This window comes from Lontra canadensis, unplaced genomic scaffold (assembly GCF_010015895.1).
Source record: "Lontra canadensis isolate GAN:19392208 unplaced genomic scaffold, GSC_riverotter_1.0 scaffold144, whole genome shotgun sequence".
NCBI classification, from domain to species: domain Eukaryota; kingdom Metazoa; phylum Chordata; class Mammalia; order Carnivora; family Mustelidae; genus Lontra; species Lontra canadensis.
Window position 1 is genome coordinate 464,552 of NW_022631138.1, and position 19,676 is coordinate 484,227.

The following is a 19,676-nucleotide window of genomic DNA, read 5'->3' on the forward strand; positions in this document are numbered from 1 at the left end:
TCCCAGCAACCCTGTGAGGTAGTGTGACAGTCACCCCTGGCTTACAGTGGCAGAAACTAAGGTCCAGCTAGAGGGGCACAGGTGGGGAGACAGTCCTGGCCATTAGGTCCCTCGTCACAGATGAAAGGCCAGGGCACAGCGCAGGGGAATGGTGACCCAGAATGCCTGCCTCCTCACCTTTCTCTCCTGGGCTGGGCATCTTTGTGGAGGCGGACAGGGGGCCCCTCCCCAGGTGCAGGCTCGAGGGGGCGGGAGATGACAGTCATGCTGATAATCGGCACTTCTCCGTCACAGCTGATAGCATGTTTAGCTTGCCAACTCCTCTGTTTGCCTGGTGCCTCCCACGGCCCTGAGCCACGAGTCTCTTAGCTTCTGCTTGGGGCAGGGTAGCTAGGACAGAGAGGGTCCCCCTGTTCCCTAGCCCTGACTGCAGCCAACAGTCCACCTGGACCCAGCGCTTGGCAGGGTGCCCTGCAATTCCTGGCCTGAGCTCTGCTCACCCCAGGAAGCTCCCTTGGGGTGCTGGGGAAATGGAAAGGGCCTCCTGTTCTTGAAGACCCAGCTGCTCCATCCCTCTGAGCCCTAGTGCTCTTTGCATCTCTCGCCCTCACGCGGGACCTAGTGAGGGAGGGTTCTGGGTCTGAATGACTTCCCTGTGTTTGGAGAGGGCCTCACAGAGTGGGCAGGACCCGGGCCAGCCCACATCTACATTACACTTTACACTTCCGCTCCTCCTTCCTACCCCTTTACCTCCGCAGGCCACCAGGGGACCTAGCTTAGATACAGATCTGTCAGAATGGACCCCAGCCCCCAAGGCACGGTCAATGCTGAGCTCCCACTTGCCAGGTTAGTGAAAAAGTTAGCTCACACTCTGGGAGGCTGCTTCTGCCCCGGCCTGGTCCACAGACCCCAGAAGTTCATGAGCTTCCCAAAGGCACACTGCCAGATTTCCGGCGGGGAGAAGGCCCTTCAGCTGGCTGTGCCCACTGCCCTTGGCCCGCTGCCTCATTGCCACACAGTGGTCCTGGCCTCTGCACTCCTGGACCTAGCACCTTCCTAATGAAGGGCTTCTCCCTTGGCAATCCACGGCCCTCTGCTTCTGGGTCACATCCTGGTGACCCACTTGCTCAGACAGGAAGGATGCCCCCCGTGGGCAGCAGAGGGCAGCTGGGGCAGGGGAGCTGGGAGTGAGTCCCTGGGGGTGAGGCACTTACCTGATGGTGTTATGATTCCTTGTTTACTATGGCTCGCCTCTGGAATGTTTCCTCCAGGAAGGCAGAGACCACCATCCATGGTGGTCTCTCCAGTGCCTAGAGCAGTACTACATGGTCTAGACCCAGTACTCAGTCACCATTTGTCAACTGAATAAATGGGTACACATTTTTGATCTCTTTTCCTTTCACATTATTTTGCAAAGAAATCTCCAGTTTCCCATTTTTTCTTAATAAATAAATAAATATCCTGCCTTATTGACACATCACCCATCCTCTACCCCTTGCAGACCGTTTTGGCTGGCCGCAGTTTTGTCCTATTATAAATAATGTTTCTGTAAACAGCTGTGCACAAATAGCTCTTTTCCCCTTTGCAAATTATGTCTTTGGGAGGAATTCTAAACAGTGGGATTATGGGGTCAAGGAGCATGGCATATTTATGGCCTTGGTTATGGTGGGACTGGCTAGTTCTCAGCCCCCAGGCTGGCCTCCTGGTTTGTCTCTGAGTGCTAGCCACAAAAGCCCCTTCCCCTTGGTGCCTGAAGAGGGGCTTTCTCTGGCTCCTGGTGGGACGTGGGGCCAGGCACAGGGGTGAGGGAGCTCGTGTGGGGTTTGTGGAGGGGTCAGAAGGAGGTGGCTGTGGGAGCAGCAGAGGTGGGTCATGTCCCCCAGTTCCCAGAGCATGGGAAGGCCGCTTCCTCTCCCAGACCGCCTTCCTTCTCTGGGATCAGCTCTCCCCCATCCTGGGGAACCCACCCCGGTCTCCAAGAGGGGAGCAGGACCCAGCTGGAGGCTGCAAGAAGAAGGGGTGGACTGTGGGGCCTCAGCGATTTCTAGCTTTCCTCCTCGAGGCCCTTTGGTAGAGGGCCGTGTCTGGGGAGGAACAGGAGATGTGGAAGCAGATTTCGAGCAAAGGTCTTCATTGTCCTAGAGAAAGGGTCTGTGATCTCAGGTCTCCCCCCAAATGCTCCGTGCATTTCCCCTTCCCTCGGCCCCGCACTTCCTCACCCTCTGAGCTCCCTTAATCCATCAGCAGTCCCCGGACCCAGTGGGGGGATGGTAGAGGGGGGAGGCTTCACAGGATGGTAGAGGGGGGAGGCTTCACAGCAGCGCCTGCTGGGCCTGAGCTAGAATCTGCCTCCTCCAGGCACACCTGTCTAGTCTTGGAGAGACTCACTCACAGTTGGGGAAGTCAGCCTGGTCCCTGGATGCCTACACGTCCAGGGGACTCTGACGCTTGAGCCCACTGATAGAGTGGGGCCTCAGGACGAGGCGTGTGGTGGGAGGAGGGGCTGCTGTTTCTGAGAGCTGGCTGAACCCACATTGGCAGCACTGGACAGCGGAGGCCTGCGTGCCATCAGCACCAGGACGGAGGGTTTGGGTCTCCCGGTGTCCCTTGGCTCTCCCTGAAACTCCTTCCCCGGCCCTCTGGCTTCCACGCCTCTAGTGGCAAGAAGTTCTGGGAAACAGTGCAGAAAGGGCATGGGACTTCTCATCCTGTCACCAACAAGCTGTGTGACCCACACTTCCTGCCCTCTCAGCCTGCAGCTGTCACACCGGGGCACTGACACTCACTCCTGCCTTGTGTGGCTCCTGCAGTGGCTTGGGTCAAGGCCTCAGCGGGGAGAGCCTCATGCGGTGGCTGACCCGACACAGAGCTGGCTTCGAGACTGGACTCAGGAGGGGCGGGAATCTGGAAGGTCCCTGCATCCTGAGGTCAGCCCTTGGCCCGGTGCTAGAAGCGCCTCTGATTTAGGGGTGTCAGCCCTCTTTTCTCAGCTTCCCCTCCTCTTCCAGCGTCGCACTGTGCTCCGCAGAGATGGGGAGCTTTTTGCTGGCTGATAAGGGAAACAATGGCTTTGGGAGTGTGTGGGTGCACATGGGGGGGACTGTGTGGGTTGTGTGATTTTTCCCGGACAGGCAGGCATGAGAGGGAGAAGAAATTATTCTGTCTAAAATCTCAGAGACGAGCTCTTCTCCAGACGAGCTGTCAGAGTGACTATTTCATGGCTGGGTGGGGAGATACGAGATAGGGTGGGCCATTCCCAGAGGCAGGCATAAGGCAGGTCAGGGCCAGGCCCTAGTGAGGATCCCATGGCCATGACAACAAATAACCATTTATGTTTGCGCAGGTATCGTCTCTTGCAAAGAGCCATGCCACACACAAGAGTGGCCGGTCCTCACAAGAATCTACAGGGACCAGAGAGCCAGGCCTCTGAAGCCTGAAGTCCACCTCTGCCTGCCACCCTTCCTAAGTGACCCCATGGAAGCAAGTGTTCTGGAAGATGAAGGCAGCGAGGGAGCACCAGAGCAAGGAGCTACAGCTATGGTTAATGTTCTTGGTCCTCGGATAGAATCTGCCAAAGGTTCCCTCCCATCCCCCACTCCAACCTGGCCTCAACTTTCAGAAGTTTGTCTTCCATGTTGGCGGTGGGGGGTGGGGGGTTGGGTTGGGGAGAAGGCTGTCCTCCTAGGACCTCAAGTCCTAGAGTGTGGGGGGTGGGGAGGCCTTGGCAACCCCGGGACTCACAGGCAGTCTCCAGGGATCTGTTGGGACTTCTTGCTCTCTGCCATGATCATTTTTTTTCTTTTCCCCTCACCACAGAAAAGGAGCCAGCCAACAATGGCTAGAAACTGAATCCTTCCCCCAAGAATCTCTGCCTCCTTTGCCGGCAGCAGCATTTTCTTAGCAGAGGGGGAATTCCTGCAGGGATGGGGCAGGTGAAAGGAGAGTGGGCAAGTTGTCATTCTGGTAGTTGTTGGGGCTGTCCCTTTTATCCCAGGATCATTGTGGGAGCTGACTTCTCCACCCACTGCATGCACCTGACTTGCTCTCTCCAAGAAAATGTCACTGGAAGCATTATGTGTGTGTGACTTCCAGGAAGAAGCTTTAAGAGTCCATGTTCATCGGCCTCGTCCCTTTCCTTGTCTCTGAGGTCCTGGGTGCATCTGTTGAGATGAAGTCTCCATCATCCTGGGCCACTGAGTGACTTTACCCACAGTGAGCATGTTGTGTGTGTAAGAAATAAAGTTTACTGTTTTAAACCATTGAGATTTGGGGACTGTTACAACATACGCCTGCCTAATCCTGACTGATAGAGTCACCAAGCTGGCCAATAGGAACCTTGCCTAGGACTTTAGAATTAAGATCTAGGCCTTTCTCATGGGCTAGACCCATGCTATGTAAACCTGACTGCTTTGTTTTCCTCCATGGGAATGTGGAAGCAGAGAAATCATTTTTTTTAAATGTATTGTTTTAGAGAGTTTATTTATTTATTTGACAGAGAGATCACAAGTAGGCAGAGAGGCAGGCAGAGAGTGAGAGGGAAGCAGGCTCCCTGCTGAGCAGAGAGCCGGATGTGGGGCTTGATCCCCGGACCCTGAGATCATGACCTGAGCTGAAGGCAGAGGCTTAACCCACTGAGCCACCCAGGCACCCCCAGAGAAATCATTCTTTAAAGAGAAAGAAGAAAGCAGGAACACAGTAAGGAGAGATGGAGAGACATCTCCAGCATTCTATTTCTTTCCTTCTTTCTCTCTCTCTCTCTCTCTTTTTTTTTTTAAGATTTTATTTATTTATTTGTCAGAGAGAGAGAGAGAGCACAATTGGGCGAGCAACAGGCAGAGGGAGAAGCAGGTGCCTCACGTAAGACTCAATCCCGGGATCCTGGGACCATGACCTGAGCCAAAGGCAGATGCTTAAACCAACTGAGCCACCCAGGTGTCCCACCAGCTTTCTATTTCTTGCCAAATATCCGGTTGCATAAAAACCTCATGTCCTTCTATGAAACATTTCCCCTTTTTATTATACGAGCTTGGGTTGGTTTAGGTTGCTTTTGACCAAGAGTCCTAACAGAGTGAAAGGGGATTTGGGGCAAGTGCCCATTATTCTGGTGAGGCTCAGAGAGGTCAAGTGGCTTGTTCAAGGTTGTACAGCCATTCAGGACAAATGTTCACATGCTCCCTTTCTTGGTGAAATAATTCAAATAGTAAACATAAAAATGATGATCTTCCTTTCTTCTTCCAACGCCACCCTCTAAAAATAACTGTTCATCAATTTGGTGGGCATTTTACCAGAACTTTAAAAAATATGTTACCAGCCTATATGTATACCACACTCAGAGTTTTATTAGAAAAATGGGATCATATTATCTCCATTTTTCTGAACTATGCTTTTTTCACTCATCAGATTCTTGACATTAGCAAATTCTATCTGTGCCTGGCCCATCTGGTGACGTCCTAGGGAGAGAAAGGGTGAATGAGGCCCTGGGCCAGACTCACAGGACTCAGGTAAGAGAACCCCATAGGCAGGGGGTGTGGGGTAAGGGGTGACTCAGCCAGGGTGGGAACCTTCCAGGCACCTGCACAGTCTCCTTGGAGCTGGCTTTACTCTCAGGAGTCTGGTGTTTCGTTTATGTTAAAATCTGCACACACACACCCCCACCCCCGGTAGACCCAGCAGGAGTGGATGTGACCCCCTGAGTCTCAGACTGGGCTGCTGAGGCCCTCCCTGCAAAAGGAGGTTGACAAATGCCAGGAAGATACCTAAAGCTCAAAGACCTAGAACCAAAGGCCCTGGGGCATGCAAAGAATGGAGAGCAAACCAAGACTGCAGAAGGCAGGCAAGCAGGCAATTAAAGGAGGGGGCCGAGTTTTCAATTAACAGTCTCCTCTGCTAGCAGTGGATAATTAACAGATTAGCAAGGCTGGGAGCGCTGCTGCCAGCAAGGATTGGGGCAGGGACCAGGCGTGGGGAAGAACTGGAGCTCCAGATTCCACAGAAATTAAAGGAATCTTCCAGCTCAGGAACCCGTGGACAGCTGAGGGTCCCTGGACTGAGCAGGCTGGATGGCAGGGGAGAGGCCCAGAGGGTGTGAGTGGTGGTGGTGGTGGGGGCGGTAGTGTCATCACACTGTCTCCTGGCCTGGCCTGCAAGGGCCCTGGGTTTGCAGAACTCTCTCTGTCTGGGGAGGGGCTGACGAGGGGATTTATGAGATTATCGCGGAGTCCTGGTGTGGATGCTCCTTGAACTTGGCAATTGCCATACCGCTCACAACGAGCTTTCAAAGTTGTTTGCGGGCCAAGCTGCATAATGTAGGCAGGAGAGCAAAGCCTGTGACGTTAGACACTCCTGAATGAAAATCGTGGTCTCGTTTCCTGACTGGGTGTGGCTCATCGGACATCCCTGCTGCTCTCCCAGTCTTTGCAGCTCTGTTCTCATTAGGCAGGACCACACCAAAGCATGGAAGAGCCAGTGTCCAAGCCTCCAGCTGTGTGTTTCCTCTTTGCTGAGCAAAGAGTTTAAAGGTTGAGCAGGGAGATAGGCAAGGCGCATGGGATGCTGGAGGCCTGGCCTGTACCCTCCTGGGAAGGGGGAAAGCCAGGCTAGCTCCTTCCCTGTCTGGCTTCTCCAGTTCTCTTCTGTCGGCAGTGTGCCGAGAGGGGCTGAGGGCTGGCTGGACCCGTAGGTAAGTGCTTCTCCCAGGGCTGCTGGCCCCAGCAGGCCTTCCTTCGTTCTCTCAGGCCCCAGGTCTGTCAGCAGCACATGGGTACCCGAGACCCTCCCTCAGCGCCCCCTTCTGCAGCAGCCCAGTTACGCGCCCTCTCCTGGCCACCCCTGGCCTTCCGCTGGCATCCCCTTCAGCCCTCTCCCTGCCAGTCCCCCCTTCCCCCGTACAGCCTTGGAGATAGATGGCTTCTGTGCTCCTCCACTCTGTTTTTGGCCTCTTCCCCACTGTTCCTCTTTGGTCTAGAAGATCAAACCTATTTTTTTTTTTTTCAGCTGATCTCATTCCTCCCAGAGTTTCTGATGCTCTGCCTCCAAAGGCTGAGCCACGGTTTCTGTCTACTTTCCAAATATGAAGCTGTCTCACACTCTTTCTGTAGCTGGCTCCCTGCTCCGAGTTCACCTGATTCTTCGGAGGTAGAATGTTCCAGGCACAGGCTTTTAAAATTTCTTTCTTAGCCTGTTCATGTTCCCATGGGACCATCCCCCCTCCTCGCCCCATCCCTACCTCCCCCACCACAATCCAAGGAGCTGGCATTTCCTCCCAGCCAGTAGACACGCCCCTCCTCTCTGGGCCTTCTGGACCGCCATGACCGAGCCCACACAACCCCCTAGACTCTGAGATCAGATGTACAAACACAATCAGGATGCCCCCATGGCCACTGAAAATGCTGATTAGGAAAGAACTTGACTCTCGGGTGTCTGACACTGGGGCAACAGATCAGCAGGCGGCCACAGTTTCCCTTGGTTCTCTCACAAATGATTTCCTGTTATGGCCGCTGCCACCAAGCCAACTAAGGAATGGCTACTATACAGTCCAGCTCGGTAGCCTCTGGCCATGTACCACTAATGAGCACTTAACATGTGGTGAGCAAAAGCGAGATGTCCTGGGGCGCCTGGGTGGCTCAGTCGTTAAGTGTCTGCCTCTTGCTCAAGTCACAATCCCACAGTCCCGGGATTGTGTCTTTGGCTCAGGTCACAACCCCTGGGTCCTGGGATCAAGCCCTGTATCAGGCGGGAAGCCTGCTTCTTCCTCTCCCACTCCCCCTGCTTGTGTTCTCTTGCTGTGTGTCTGTCTGCCAAATAATTAAATAAAATCTTTTAAAAAAAGAAAAAAGAAAAAAGAAAAAAGGGAGATGTTCTGTGAATGTAAAATATACACTGGATTCCAAAGACAGGATGAAAACAGAACATGAGCTATCTCAACTAATTAATAAATTAATTATAATGCCATAAACTATCTCATTACTTAATATCATAAATATCTCTTTTACTTGTATTGATTACATGTTGAAATGATAGTATTCTCAATATATGGCATTAAAACATATTCTTTTTTTTAGAAAAATTTTTAAAAATTTTATTTATTTATTTGACAGAGAGAGGCATAGCAAGAGAGGGAACACAAGCAGGGGGAGTGGGAGAGGGAGAAGCAGGTTTCCAGTGGAGCAGGGAGACCGATGCAGGCTTGATCCCAGGACCCTGGGATCATGACCTGAGCTGAAGGCAGACGCTTAACAACTGAGCCACCCAGGTGCCCTTAAAACATATTATTGAAACTGATTTTACCTGTTCTTCTTACTTTTTAAATGTGGCTGCTAGAGATGTGAAATTACTTCTGTGGCACACGTTTTATCCCCGCTGGCCAGCATGGCCTCTCCATCATTCAGCCCACTTAGCAGGCTGCCCTTGAAATGCCACGTATTCAGTTCTCACAGTTGTGGTAAGCCCTTCCTGCCAACTTAGGGGCTTAAGGCAGCACAAATATCCTATCTTACAGCTCTGGGGGCAGAAGTGTGCCACAGGCATCACTGGGGGAAAATCATGGTGGCACCAGGGCAGCATGCCTTTCTCGAGGCTCAAGAGGAGACTCTGTTTTCTGCCTTGTCCAGCTTCTGTGAGCTGCCCACCCTTGCTGCTTGTGGCTGCCTTCCATCTGCAAAGCCAGCTAGGGCCGCTCAAGTCTCAGACCTTCTCTCTCCCATATGGACTTTTCTGCCTTCTTCTCCACATTTCAAGGACTCTGGTGAGTACCTTGTACCCCCCCAACCCCCAATCAGGATAATCTCCTTATTTTCAGGTCAGCTGACTAGCAAATGTCATTCCTTCCACAGCCATAATTCTGTCCTGCCATAGAATCTAGCATGTTCCCAGTTTTCAGGGATCTGACGTGTAGCCCTTTGGGCTTCATTCTTCTGCCTCCCACATGCCAGTAACCCTGTCCATCTGCTTTCTTGTCCCTGTTCAAACCGGCATGTCCTGGAGATGACTGATGTGGGGACATGTTTCACTTTCCTAGTTTCCTTCCCTACAGGCCCCTGGGAGCTGTTGGAGGATCATGGTATCCCAAGAAGTCTATTTCGTCTCGAAGCTGGGCAAGGGGAGCATATGACCCTATGGCAGTGAAGCTTCAGACACGTAAGAAAAGTCTGCCTTCAACCAGCCACTCTCCCCATGGGTTGCTGAGGCACAGGTGCACAGGTCTACCCTCACCCCTCCTGTCACCCCCAAGAGGGTTCTCCTGCCTCTGCATCTCCCCTCCCTTGGCAGAGAGCGCTCTGTTTTGAGTGTGTTAGCCAGCCTCATCCAAGCCCTCTTTTCTGGGATCTGCTCTAATCCTGGGGCTGAATCGATGGGGCAAGAGATGGACACAAGGATGAGCTGGACCTCAGACGGTCTCTCCCATAGATCTGAAATAAGAATGCAAACATGCCATCAGTCCATTGTCCAAGGGAACTTGGGAGCTGTTGGCTGAGGAAGCCTCCCTTCATCCAGAGAGATAGAGGGTGCAGGTAGCATGGGGGAAAAAACGAAGGCAGGCTACCATGAACTCAGGAGAGCAGAGGGGGCAGCTGCTTCCATCTCCAAGGGCTCTCCAGCTTGGGGCCCAGTCCTTCCTGAGGTCTGACTGCTCCCCTTGCCCTATGGGTTTGCCACACATCCTCAAAATAAATCCCCACCTCCCTCTTTTTTCTCTGTAGAGAAGTTCAGTGAATTTTTATCACTTGAAATCAAAAGAGCCTTGAGTAAGACATCCTTCTCATTCCCAACCAGCCCTAGGTCCCCAAGCTAGCACCCCAGTCTTTTGGGAACCCTCGTGGATGTGGTCCTCTTCTCTCCCTTTGTGCCAGGCCGATGAGGCTGCTTAAACTCAAGACTTTAATTGAATCGCCAGGGTCACAGAGGGCAGCAGCAAGCAGTGCTGCACTGTGTCCCAGGTCTTTTGACCCCACACTTAGTGGCCCATGTGGCTAGTTGTCCACCCAACAGCCATTCTCCCCTTCTTCTCCCTCAAAGCCACAGACAGTTACACAACCCAGTATGACCAAAGATAAGTGTCCTCTGAGTGGTGCTTTCCTGTGAGACCCAGTGGGTCTTCCCTTTGGTCCTTCACCTTCTCCTCATTCCTCTCTGGGACACAAAGTTCTGCTTGAAAGGGCATCGGCCATCTTGTGACCATGAGGACGAAAGCAATTGCCAAAGATGGCAAAGTAGAAAGCTGAAAGGACCCTGGTCCCTAATACCCTCACCCCAACCTCAGTGGCCTCCTGCCTCTGGACTTCCTATTACTTGAGGGAAAAAACACCAAAGGCTTATTTGCTTAAGACAGTATTGTCAGTTTTCTGTGCTTCTGTTATATGTAATTGTAACTGATCTTCACTTGTGTCCTTTGGGAATTTTGGTCATGGATGGACTTTCCTGGCAGGAAAGGAAGGGGCTTCAGAGACTCTCTAGTGTCACCATTTGTCCTCTCAGGTTTGCAAAGACAGGTGGAAGGTCAGCAGGAACTTGGACTTCTTGGTGCTCTAAAGGGTGAATTCTAGGAGGATTCCTTCATCAAAGAAGAGGAGAACCCAAAGGAAGATGGCCACCATCGGAGCCATTCTTTCATTTTACTGATGAAGAAACTGAGCTCTGTGTCAGTTAAGGTATGTTTGGCTACAAATAAGGAGAACTCAACCAATGGAGACTTAAATGAATAGGAGTTTATTTTACTTACATAACAAATCTAGTGGCTTTAAGACTGCCCCACAGCCCAATAAAGTGAAAGTGTGAGGTTGGCAAGTCTGAGATTTTCTTGGTATTTCCCACATTGTTGCACAATGGCTGCCACAGCTCCAAATGTCACATTCTCACTTACTGGTGAACAAAATTAGAAAGAAGGGAGAAAGACAGAGGGGAGAAAAAAGGAGGGGGCTTTCCTTATAGAAGCAAATCTTTTCCAGAAGGATCATAGCAGAGTCCTCTTTCTTTATCATCACCTGAGAATGGGTCACATGGTCACCCCTGGTTGCAATGGGGGCTGCCCAGGCTTGTATTTACCAAACAAGTTTACACAATTGTTATCCCTCCTCTAACTGCACACATTGCTACCAAGCCAGATCAGGGTTGTGTTTGTAAGGTGTGAAGAGAGAGTGCCTGCCAGGCAGGTGACTGACAAGGGGTCTGACTTGTCCAGGGTCAGATGTTGACTAGTGAAGAAAGCACCAGGGCTAGAAACCCAAACCCCTCCCCTGATATCTGATGAGAAGAACCTCTGCATCCTGATGCAGGTGATGCTGCTGGAGATTCACTGGGATAGTCTACACCTTTTAAGCCAGTGCCTCTGCTGGAGACTGGCCAAGAATGAATGTGGGATGAAATTCTGGCCAATGAGATATGATAGAAAAGCAGCTGGGGGGATTCTGGAAAAAGTTCCCTTACTCTTAAAAAGATGTAGCGAAGAAAAAAAATTTTCAAAAAGGTAATCAAGAGGAGGTGGTCTCCTCTGCTGTATGCAGTCATGTCTAGATGTGATGCCAGGAACTGCAGCAGCCATATTGTGATCATGAGAGAAGCCCCTCTGAGAACAGAGCTGGCCCAGTAAGGACAATATGGGAAGGGAGAAGAAACCTGCTACTCTGCTGATGTCACTGTAGCACTGAACTGACCAGCCCTGAGCTCTCCAGCCTTAGCGCTTCTTTGTGTAGGAAACAACTCTCTTTTATTGTTTAAGCCCCTTTGAGTTGGGCCTTCTATTCTTTCCAGCTGAAAGCATTCTAACTAATCCACACATCTCCCTCTGCTCCATTTCCTGCTCCAGAGGCAGGTGCAGACCAGCAGCAATCAGCTCCATTCTGGGGAAAAGCTATGCTACCTGTTTTTTGCCCACACAGTTGGAGCTCAGCCTCTTATGGCTGGCTGCTCATTACACAACCATGCTGCCCACCAGGGCCATGAAAAAAGCTGAGAACTCTGTTTAAAACCCCAGGCAGCGGGGAAGAGTGGTTTGAGGGGAGGTGTTGTGGGGGCCGCATGAAGAAAGGTCTTCAGATCCCCCATGCCTCCCCCGACCATAGCCCTGCCCAGCCCAGCCCAGCATTGCCCCCAGTGCCCCCGGAGACAATGCCAGCATCCACCCGCCAGCTGCCTGTGGGCCGGATGGGGCAGAAATGTTAGTGGTTAAGTGCTGGAGAATCCCCAGATCCTGGGGCTGGCCCAGAATGGGTTTTTGTTGAGGGATTGTGACCATTCTGTCTCTGCAGCTCTCCTGGTGCAGGATGAATACAGGTCCATTAAGTACTTTTCTGGCAACTGATTATATAGATTTGCTTCTATATGAGCTCTCTTTCAATGACCCAGGACCCCAAGAGGGCCCTCCCTCAGCCATTTGTGTTGAAAACACTTGGAACTTGCTAGCTAGCTAGCCTCTTTGCTTTCTGGGAAAGGGACTCTGCCAGGGAGAATGGCTTAGAGGGAGGATACTTCTTATTTTTTTAAAATTTTATTTATTTATTTGACAGACAGAGATCACAAGTAGGCAGAGAGGCAGGTTGGGGGCGGGGGAAGCAGCCTCCCTGCTGAGCAGAGGGCCCGATGCAGGGCTCTATCCCAGGACCCTGAGATCATGACCTGAGCCAAAGTCAGGGAGGGCACTTCTCGAGGCATTTTCTTTCTCAGAGGAAATGCTAGAGGACCTGAACGTCACCAGCCTTCCCCCAGGCCACCCACCACTAGCTGCCAAGTGATGTCTGCAAATTGCTGATCTAATGATTCTGCTCAGAGACCTCAGTGGTACCTGCCTCCCCGGGACGGCCATGCCTGAGCCAGTAAGCACGGAACCTCAGGTCCTGCTCTTCCATCTTCCTGTTGCTAAGCTTTGACCATTCCCTGTCTCAGGCTTTCTACTGTCCCAGGCGATTCTGCCATCCTGGTGTGGCCATCAGAGTCACAGAGATTGCTTCAGGCATGGGCATGTGACTCTTTCCTGGCTTAAAAAAAAAAAAAAAAAAAAAGTGGGTTAGTCCTGGGCCTTTTGTAGGAAACTCTGGGCGAGGGACACCCACTTCTGGGTTTGTTAGCTGGAGAGTATACAGCTGACATTGCTGGGGACTGTCTTTGTCATCCAAGGGGGATCAGCAGAGGAAGGAAAGCAACCCAGAGGAAAGCAGATCAGAAGAGCACCCACCAACACCCTGATCCTGATGACGTTCTCTGAGTACCTGAATCTGTCTCTACCTGAAACCTTCTTGTAGACTTTTCAGTGATTTGAGTTAATAAATTCTCTTTATTAAACAAACAAACAAACAAACAAAAAAAACTAGGGTGCTTGGATGGCTCAGTGGGTTAAGCCTCTGCCTTTGTCTCAGGTCATGATCTCAGGGTCCTGGGATTAAGCCCCGCATCGGGCTCAGCAGGGAGTCTGCTTGCCCCCCTCTTTCTCTGCCTGCCTCTCTGCCTACTTGTGATCTCTGTCAAATAAATAAATAAAATCTTTTAAGAAAATGTACCATTGTAGCTGGGCTCTCTGTCATTCCCATTCAAAGTCATTCCTCATATAAAGGCATGACTCCCTCGCAGGCAGAATTAATCTCTCCTTCATTGTTCTCCACACGCTAACAGCACTTAACCCACACTGCCTGCTCCTTTCTCTCCTGGCCCCGCTGAACCAGCCCCTTCCGCGGGAGCGGACCTTGACCTGTCTCAGCCCCTGCTGGACCTTGGGTACTGAGTACCGTTCATTATACTCTCAAGTGGAGTTAAATTCCTTGGCGCATTGTAAGCTTTGGTCAACATAAAACCCCTCTCTCGTTTTCTTTATTCTCTTTCACCTCTCCCCCACTTCCATCCCTTCCTCCGCAGAGGCAACACACTAATGGGACTCCTTCTTCCACCCCCTTGTCGGTGTTCTTGTAAAGTGCATATTGTCTTTAGATTTTTTATTTTTGCAATGGTTCCCATGTTGTTTCTTACATTTTAAACTCAGCGTTAAGGCCCATCCGTATTGCTATGTGTGCATTTAATCTCTCCTTGCTGCTGCATAATTGACGGTGGCTGTCCTTCCCATTTTTTCTTTCCACTCTCCCAGAAGAAGTAGCTCTGTCATGGCTGTTCTGGTCTACCTTCCCACAGCGCCACATCCCCGTGTTTCCGCCCAACACTGACACTGGTCTTTATCTGGTGAAGTTTGGCCTAATAGATTGCATTAGTTCTCTGCTACTGTTACTTGGGTAACAAGTAGACTGACAGACTCAGTGGCTTAAAATAACATGCATTTTTTTTTACCCCCCATTTTCTGTGGGTCAGGAGTTTGGGTCTAGCTTAGCTGGGTCTTCTGTTCAGCCTGCAAGCAAGGCATTGACCATGATCATCAGAGGCTCCAGTAGACAAGGATCTACCTCTAAGCTGCTTTGGGCTGTTGGTAGAATTTCTCTCCTCATGGCTGTAGAACTCAAGTTGACTTGCTTCTTTGAGGTCAGCAGGAGAGTCTCTGACCCTACATCCTTTTAAAAGAACAAGTCACCAGATTAGGTTCGACTCACCTAGGATAATCTCCCTTTTAAATTAAAATCAATGCTAGGGGTTTTCATTACATCAACAAATTCTCTTCACCTTTTCCATACTGCTTAATCTCATCCTGAGCAGACATCCCATCACCTTTGTTACATTTCATTGGTTAGAGGCAACTTTAGACAGTCCTGCCCTTATTCAAGGGGAGAGAATTAAATAGGGCTTGGGTTCAGGAGCTTAGCTTAGAATTCTGCCTACCACATAGGTATAGTGTAATATTTTGATTTTGCTGTTGGTTTTTATTTTTTTTAATTTTTTTTTATAATTTTATTTTTTATAAACATATATATATATACATATATATATATATTTTTCCCCCCAGGGGTACAGGTCTGTGAATCTCCACGTCTACAAACTTCACAGCACTCACCATAGCACATACCCTACCCAATGTCCATAACCCCCCCCCAACCCCCCTCTGCCCAGCAACCCTCAGTTTGTTTTGTGAGATTAAGAGTCACTTATGGTTTGTCTCCCTCCCAATCCCAACTTGTTTCATTTACTCTTCTCCTACTGCTGTTGGTTTTTAAATTGGGCTAAAGGATCCACAACATAAATCTTTCCACCTTAACACTTTTAAGGTGTATGGTTCAGTAGTGTTAAGTACATTCACACTATTGAGCTGCCATCACACCATCCATCTCCAGAGCGCTTTTCACCTTGTAAAACAGAGACTCTGTACCCATTAAACACTGACTTAGCATTTCCTTCTTGCCCCAGCCCCTGGAAACCACCATTCTACTTTCCGTCTCTATGGATTTGAATACTCTAGGTATCTTATATAAGTGGAATCCTATTTGTCTTTTTCCGGCTGGCTTATTTCACTTTGTACAACAACATCAAGTTTCATTGACATGGTAGCCTGTGTCAGGGTCCCCTTGCTTTTTAAGGCTGAAGACTATTGCATTGTGCGCATGACACCTGTCATGGACACTTGGGTTGCTTCCATTTTGTGGCTGTTGTGAATAATGCTGCTATATGAACATGGATGTGCAAATATCTCTTTGACATTCTGCCTTCAATTCTTAGGGGTATGTACCCAGGATTAGAATTGCTGGGTCAGAGGTCAGCTCTATTCTCAACTTCTTGAGGAACTGCCATGTGGCTTTCCTAGTGGCCACACCATGTGACACTCCCACCAACAGCTGCACACGGGTTCCGGTTTCTCCACATCCTCACCAACACTTGTTTTCTGTTTTCTTAGCAGCCATCCTAAAGGGTGCAAGGTGGTAGCTCACTGGGGTTTGATTTGCATTTCTCTAATGATTAGCAATGTTGAGCATCTCTTCATGGGCTTATTGGCCATTTGTGTGTCTTCTTTGGAGAGAAGTCTGTTTGGATATCTTATTACAATCTTCATTTCTATACTAATGATTTCAGCCACGTCCTCATATGTTTCTTTTCTTTTTGGGGGTTTCCTCTTCCAAAAGTCCATGCTTACAGCCTATGTTCATTTATTTTTTCATGCTAATTTGCAGGAGTTCCTTGTATACTGAGGCTGTATTAATTTTGTCAATTTTAGGCTTTGCACCTAGTCTCTCATTTTGTCAGCTGTCATCAGGAACATGTATCTTTCATTTTGACATAGTAAAGCCTTTCCTCCTTTTTTTTGCATTATGGATTGTGCCTTGAAATTTTGTCTAATAAATCTTTTCCTCACTCTGAGTCTCAAAGATGTTCCCCTCCATGTGTTTTTTTCTTTTTCTTTTCTTTTTTTTTTAAGGTTTTTATTTCTTTCTTTATTTGACAGAAAGAGGGAACACAAGCAGGGGGAGTGGGAGAGAGAGAAGCAGGCTTCCCGCTGAGCAGGGAGCCTGATGCAGGGCTTGATCCCATGATCATGGGATCATGGGATCATGACTTGAGCCAAGGTAGACACTTAACATCTGAGCCACCCAGGCGCCCCTTCTATCAATGTTATAATTTGGCCATTCACATGGACTCTTTAACCCACCATCTGAGTACCTACCTTGTATGGGATAATATTGTTTTTCTTTATAAGGTGAGGCAGAGTGTTCCCAGTAAGAACAGATGGCTTTGGTGCACCTTTTGTTGTATATTAAGCTTTCCTAGAACTAGGGCTTCATCTCTGCCCTCTCCATCTTGTGCCAATGGGTTGTCTATTCTTTTACTAACATCATGCTGTTTTTTTGTTGTTGTTTGTTCTTAAACAATGTCACTGTAGTATGCCTGAATATTTAGGGGAGAGAGGTTCCTGCCTACCCACCTTTTACTTAGGCATCTGTAGACCTTTATTCCTTCTCACACATTTCAGGGTAAGTTTTCATAGCTGGAATTTTTATTGGGATTACAGTGACATTATAGATTAACTTAGGGAGAAGTAACATCACCATATATTTGGCCAGGCCTCCCAAGAGCATGAGATAACTCTGCTTGGAGGGTGTCTACACCCATACTTTTTTCCCACCTAGCAATTAGCAAGCAGTGGTTGGAGTTTGCTAAATCAGTGCTAGAGAGGAAATCTCCAAGGAGGAAAACGAGTCTCAAATGTTCCGCACCACCGCTCCCTCCACTTCCAGCCAAGCTGGGCAATAGGAAGGAAACACCCTGTTATAGAACCTATGTTCTCTAGGTAGACAAAACCCAGATATGATGGAGGAAATGAATATGGCGGGAAGTTGAGCTTTGCACTTAGAAGGTTTGGGCTCCCCTGAGGTGGGACAAGGGGCAAGGGGATCACAGAACAATAGAATAACTCCTGGTTTTCCCCCAAGGTTGCTCTGGCCAGCATCACATGATGGCACTGGCTGGTTCACCACCATCAGTGAGGATGGGTCATGCTTTTTTTCCAAACCATCCACTCCACAGTCTTCCTGAGCCACATTCCAACCATATGAAGTAGGTAGATTATTATTCCTATTCAGTAGAAGACGAGAACTATGGTCCACAGAGAAGGAAGTTCACTCATCACTCTACAAAGATTTATCTGGAATCCCCAGTGCTGGGGCCTGGAACACAGCAGAGACCAGAGACCCAGTCTACTATTGGTAAATCAGCAGAAACCATGATGGGCATGTTGCTTTTGTCAGCACCCCTCCCTGAGGGAACCAACATCTTTACATCCCATTCCTGTGGTGGTAGTCAATCATGGTGTTCTCTCCACTTTGCAAAGTTTGGGAAAGGGGCCAGTGGTCTATTGGAGCCAATATGGCACCATACTCCCTAGACAGTGATTGGTCCAGAGGGTGGACAGACGATCCACCAGAACCAATCAGAGTCTCCCCTGGGCTTTTCATATGAATGGTGGGGGACAGACATTTCTTTCTAAGGTTGCTAAGGCAGGTGGGTGTGAGTCTTGGGTTGCTGGCAGTCACCTTGGTACTGGAGAGAGCTGTAAGGAAGAATAAAACTGATCAGACACAAGTAGTACAGACACATGAGAATCAGAGACTGACAACATTGTTTGATCACTGGATCTAGCCATGCCTGAAGTTAGCACACCTGTACTTTCTAGTTATGTGAGCCACCCCATCATCTTTTGGCTTGGATTTGAATTACAATCAGTGGAAAGGAAAAGAGTCCCATTGGACAGAGACCACAGCAATAAGTCCAACTTTCTGCTCACTCTACTTGACTGTCATTCCTCAAGATCACCAGACACTTTTAGGATGGGGCCTTTTTTGGTCCTAATTTCCCTTTTCTCAGAATCTCTTTGAATCCTAATTCTGTCAGCAAATAACCTTTATTCCTTATTGTTATATGGCATCTTCTAGAATGCCAAATGTGCCTTCTGGGTCAATATTCAAATTGCTGATAAAGATGATGGGTTGGAGAACAGAGCCCTGTAATACAAAACACCCTCCTCCTTCAGGCCATCCACTCCTTAACTTTTCACACTGTTTCTGGTCTTCACAGAATCCCAGATTCCTGTTACTATACAAGAACTTCATATTCCCACTGCCCATTCCCCATCCCCCACCTCAGCTTCTTGGCTCAAGTTTCCTCCACAGAGCTGCCAACCTTGGCCAGAGAGCAAGTGGCCTGTGCGGTGAGCATCTGTTTGCAGCTTCCCAGCATCCATTTCCCCACTTTCCAGCCACAAGCACCTAGATTCCTCTCCTCCATTCTCAACTGTGTGCCTTATTGCAATATTTAACAAGACTTTATGGAAGGTTCTGGAATAATGGAAGGAGAGTACAACACAGAGCACAACCAATGGTTACCTCTAAAGATGACTGTGCTGAGCTCCTAGACAGGGGAGGAGGGAAAAGTCGTGTGGTAGTAATTTGAAAAAAGGGTCCTTTCTCCAAAACCCCCTGGTAAGCCCAAGAGAGAGGGGCCAGAGCCCCTTTGCCCAAACGAATGCCACTCTAGGTATCATCTTTTCCGGATGATACACAGCAGGAAGGCCCACCTCATTCAAGAAACACCAGAAGGCCACCCACCACAGGGAGGGCCTTTGTCTCTGTGGGCCCAGGGAGTCAGCTACACGCATCAGGGCATGCTGGGTGATGTGATGTGGCCTGAACCCAGGGTGAGGCTCCGGAGTTCCAATCCAGGTTGGGTATGGCCAGGCCCAAATGAGCTTCTCTGTTTCTCCCAAGGTCAGGCCAGCTGAAGTCATTCTCCATGGCAGCTGGCCTACAGGTCCAGCTGCATGGCAGCCCCAGGTTTTCTGCACCTTCTTGAAGAAGAGCACACTGAATCCTCAATACACCAACTCCAATCCAGATCTGAGAGCTGATGCTTCTTTTTAAATGTCTAAATTATAGCAAACAACAAAAACAAAACACATTTCTTCCAAAGAAGCAACATCACCAAGAACAGAACTCTGCTCGCTGACACGCCTGGTTTCCACTGTCACAGTCTGTGCAACTTTCCAGTCTGAAGCATCCTGGGATGCTTGTGGCTACATCTCAACAATAAGTCTTCCTCAGAAGGACAGGTGGGAACCCACCTCAGACAACTGTGAAATTCAACTGTCTATACAGATAGCGTTCCCAGAACAAGGGAGGGGAGTGGTTAGGTAAGTTCAAGTCTGTACTCTTTGGAGGCAGCTCACAACTTCTAATAAAGGTGGTTTTGTTTTTGTTTTGTTTCAGATTCAGAGTCTCAGTGTCTAGTTGTGGCCAGTGCACCTAGATACAAAAGAAAGCAAGATGGAAGAC